Source organism: Macrobrachium rosenbergii, chromosome 16 (genome assembly GCF_040412425.1).
Source record: "Macrobrachium rosenbergii isolate ZJJX-2024 chromosome 16, ASM4041242v1, whole genome shotgun sequence".
NCBI classification, from domain to species: Eukaryota; Metazoa; Arthropoda; class Malacostraca; order Decapoda; family Palaemonidae; genus Macrobrachium; species Macrobrachium rosenbergii.
The window spans coordinates 38,696,262-38,701,261 of NC_089756.1; the positions used below are offsets into that span (position 1 = coordinate 38,696,262).

Genomic DNA, 5,000 nt, shown 5'->3' on the forward strand with positions numbered 1-5,000 from the left:
AGCAAAGTTTAATGTATAATAAATTTTCTTTAGTTGTACCCAATAGAAAAAGAAATTATTATTATTATAATTATTATTATTATTATTATTATTATTATTATTATTATTATTATTATTATTATTATTATTACCAAAATACAATAAACAGATAAATAGTTTATTATTATAACATGAAAGTGGCCCATCTCTCTTAAATAAAAAAAAAACATATAAACCAAAAATAAACAAAGATAAGGCGCAAAAGCGTAAACAAAGCGACGACTGTCATTCCCGAAACAGCTGTTTGTGTGGGGAGGACCTTTCTCCCCCCACACACGCAAACACACACACACACAGCAGCTGCTTGTCAAAATTCGCGTGGGCCACCAAGGAAAAGAGGTTGGTATTTTTGCCTACGCTCTGCTAAAGGTGACTAAGGTTAAATAGAATGATGGAGTCTCAAGGTAATTTATATATATATATATATATATATATATATATATATATATATATATATATATATATATATATTATATATATATATATATATATATATATATATATATATATATATATATATTATATATATATATATATATATATATATATATATATATATATATATATATATATACAGTAAATATATATGAATTTGTACTTATAAACGCGTGACGTTATCTACATCCACAAATATTAAGCCAAAAATATCCTTTAATATAAAATTCAAAATATCCTGGGAATAATTTACAGCCAAAGAAATTTATAGTTTTTCAATCCCTTGGGCCCGGCCAGGATTCGAACCTGCTCCTTTGGTTTCGAAGTTAAACAACCTACTTTAAGCACTCGGCGTCGAGAGGGATATAAACTGGTGTCGAATCTGCTATATATATATATATATATATATATATATATATATATATATATATATATATATATATATATATATATATATATATATATATATATATATATTATATATATATATATAAGTTCCTTATATATGCTCTTCAATAACATATAACTTAAAACAAATAAAATAGGTATAAGTAGATACACTAAGTGTTGAAAACAGATAGACAAAACCATGGTCTTAAGGCAATGACACAACCCATGGTTTGCGCACAAAAGCTGCTTAGTCACCATCAATCACGATAAAAAAATGTAAAATCTGGGATGGTTCACCATCCACGAAAATCAGCATTGATATTTCAGCCAGCCAAGACAAATATAATTGAAAGAAGGATTTTCAGCGCGCATGCGCGTTTCAAGACACGTGATAGATAATCTGATTCAATTGTCGGAATGTTAAAAGGAAATATTCTGCCAGTCAGTGAGTCACGAGGCACTGGGATTGTCACTGTACTTATAGTGTCATCATCATCATCATCATCATTATTGTCATCTGAAAAACAGTAATTTTCACAACTCACATCACTGACGTCACAAGTCACGTGACTTAGGCGTTCTGGGCGTCGTTCATTTGTCTCAGTAGCAATGAAACGCAAACGGTACTCGATCAGTAGAACGAGCCCGCTAAAACAGCAGGTCGACTGAACGCACCTGCAAAGGCAGAGATACTGAACGCACCTGCAAAGCTGATCGAGCACCAAAACACCTGCAAGAAGCTTAACGACTGAAAACGCACCTGTACAACCCCTACGCATTCCTCGATCGCAGTAACGCAAATTCCACGCGCTCGCGCGCGAGACACTGTTTCCCCTCCGAACCACAAGCAAATACTATCGCGACCTCCTAATTGACCCCCTTTATATACCGCTGCTTCCCTGAACACGTGACCAGTGACACATGCACAGAAACAACCAATAGGCACTGTTATAGGAGGCGGGGGTGTTGGGGGGGGGGAGGGAAGAGGAGAGGCAGCCCCTTTCCCCGGGCCCTCCTTCTGCAAGCGGCCCGCGCCCATCATCGTCAGGAGATTTTTCTAAGCCACGCCTCTCCTTCCCTGGCGGTGCCCAAAACTCCCTAGGTAGGAAGGCCCCCCTCCCAGGCAGCCACCAGCCCCTTTGCCTCATGACTAAATATTACATAGAGTTCGATACCACTTGCTTCCGTGGGGAGGTCTGTTGGCAGGCCACATCTATATACTTCTTTTTTAACCCTGAGGTATTTCCTTGATCTATTTTTTTCCCCCTTTTTTTAATGAGAAGGCCGTTAATTCTCATTAATAGCCGTAAAGGTGAGAATTCGATTTTCAGAGAATCTCTCGAAATATCAGACTGAGCAGATTTCCGAAGGGGCAGGTTTTGCGTACGCGAGGATCGTCAGGTGTCATGGAAGAAAGACCGCTCTCGGGAGGGGAAACGAAAAATGCTCTACGAATCCGGATGCCGTGCGTGAATCATTCGGTTTTCGTCCGTTTTAGGAAGAGATTTACTTTAGGAAAGTCCCAGTATTAAAAAAAGGATCTAAATATTTGTTCCGTGAACAAATTCTTGCGGGGAAACACCTGGTATCCTGATGACAAGACGTTTCAGGAGACTAATAAACACTGAACAGAAAAATAAGACCAAGTCTGAACCACTCCAAAGCAAACAAGGCTGACGTCTGAACAAATGAGCATCAACACCTAAAGCTGTCAAATTAAAAAAAATATGTAAAATAACAGATACTTAGGCATATGAACACTCGACTATCAACCCCCTCCCACCCAATTGCCTAACAACTCACCCAAGACCGATTTGATATAAACGCCAATTTATCTTGCGACCTGTCAGCATCTTTCACCTTCCCCTTGTGATGCTGTAGACATCAGTCGAGCTGCTGCTACGTTCGGCACAGCAGAGGACCCGAAGCAAAAGGAGGAATTCGCGAAATGTCACCTTGCCAAGACCAGGCAGAAACACATGAAGGCGAAGGTGCGCATGGGGAAGAGAGGTGGGTTTCCCTCATTACTGCTGGGGGCGAGAGGACAGGTAAATTCAGTAGGTTGGTTAAGGTGTTAAGAAACTGGGAAATAAACAAGTTTTAATCGAAGATTAATTACAGACTCTTTAGGAATAATAACGCGGACAAACACTCATGCGCGCGTGCTCGCGGAGACTATTTTATATGCATGCACATGCACTCCCTAACAGTGGGTGGCTTCAGAGAAAATGCAAACGCAAGGCCGCCATATATATATATATATATATATATATATATATATATATATATATATATATATATATATATATATATATATATATATATATGTGTGTGTGTGTGTGTGTGTGTGTGTATGCGCGCGCGCACGTGTGTATGTGTGCGTGTGTGTACGTATCAGGAAACATTCAGATTTTCTGAAGTGTCACAGCATGTCTTCGCTGCAGTTATGATCAAATTTATGATCAAATTTATTATCTGAATGCACGAAAATTGCAAACTAGAGAGAGAGAGAGAGAGAGAGAGAGAGAGAGAGAGAGAGAGAGAGAGAGAGAGAGAAGAGGGACAAAACCAATGGTACTTTTTGTGAGATATGATAAAAATACAATAACGAGAAATATATAGACGTATTCAAACTTTCTTGAGTAAAAGATTTATGAAAGCTGATATTAAAGTCTGTCCGACTCGTGAGGAAAAGCAAGGTCGGGTCTGGTCATTACTTATATGGGTAACCATCAAGATATGACGGAAGCCATCCACACATAAGTCCCCTGAACAGTCGGTTGGAAAGGTGTAGAGCTTGCGAACTCATCCCAAACATTCTTGCCACCCCTTTCAGGAATAAAGGGATATTGGTGATGAAAATATGCCAGGCTTTAGAGTTGAAGATGATGAGGGGAATATCAAACGAGTTGATTCTTGAGTGCACAATCTCCATGAAACGTCTGTGATTGAGTGAGAAATGGTGGCTTTCTAGGAGCGATGTTAAGGCAATTATAGAAAATAGAAAAATAGATAATACAAAGAAAGGTGACAATATGAAGGAGATAAAGTAATCACAGAATCAAGATTAAGATGAGAAAGACAGATGGGGTTTTGCAACATTCATTTTAAAATATAATACATCAGGATCGTCACATGGAGCCAGTTTTAACAGAATTTAGTGGGTTTATTTTTTTTTTTTAGAAATAAAGTAAAGAAAATTAAATATTGGAGTTTCACTACAGAATGCATATTGAACACATTTTGGGATCGTCAAATGGAGTCAGTTTTAATGAAGCTTAGTGAGTGTATTATTTTTGTATACGAATAAAATTTTAAAATAATGGAGTTTCAAGGATGTATAAATGGTAGAAAAACTTAAGGAATTAAAAATGAAGAAACGAAAATATTATTTTGAAAAAGCTTTGCACGAGTGAAAAGAATAAACCAACATTATGGTGGTTTGAACATGTAGTAAGAATGACAAAACGGGAGGTTGGTGATGACCGGATACAGAATGAAGTACAGAGGAAACAGGAGGAGAATAAAATCCAAAAATAAGTAAAGGTTTACTACCAGGCAGGACGTATGCTAATGAATTCAGTAGAGGAACAAGAGTGGTCATAAACGTGCTGTTGATGAGGTCACCTACAGGACTCTATAGTGAATATTATAATCATTTGTAAAAGGATGTTTTAAAATGATAGTTTAAAGTAAATAAATGATATATGATGCATCATTTATTAAAAATTAAGCCTATCATGACAGTTTAAAGCAAATATATAATGTAGCAGTTATCAAAATTTAACCCCACAAAACTGTTAAAAGATAAAACAGTTGTAACAGTATCAATAACGCTAAGAAAGTTACAAACTCGTGAAAAACAGTTTGTGTAATAAAAATTCACAATCGTGCATTTACGTTAAAATGTTTGAACTTAAACACTAATGAGGAACAACGTTCAGGTGTTCGAAAACCTTTGCTTTAGCATTTTACACAGTAAATTAGTTTGCTATATAATTGTGGATTTATATTACACAATATCAGTAACATATAAATAACAACACAACATTAAGGACAATGTCTAAAAGATGCTAATATACCAAACAGCATTTTAAACTGAGTAGCTGTTTTTCCCTTTTAATCTCATGTCAGAG

At 36.4% G+C, this 5,000-nt stretch overlaps 1 protein-coding gene across 4 annotated transcripts in view; it reads right to left on the reverse strand.

Annotated features, from left to right (window-relative positions):
* Positions 1 to 5,000, reverse strand: part of BNIP3 (BCL2 interacting protein 3) — a 151,766-nt gene that overhangs the window by 110,869 nt on the left and 35,897 nt on the right. For 2 of the 4 annotated variants that reach the window (XM_067118875.1, XM_067118874.1), the window contains exon 1: positions 1,625 to 1,759. The exons of 1 other annotated variant lie outside the window; for it this stretch is intronic. The gene's annotated coding sequence lies outside the window, so the exon portion shown is untranslated. Of the gene's footprint in view, positions 1 to 1,566; positions 1,760 to 5,000 lie in introns of those variants that run through there. One more of the 4 variants, XM_067118876.1, reaches the window with a different exon arrangement.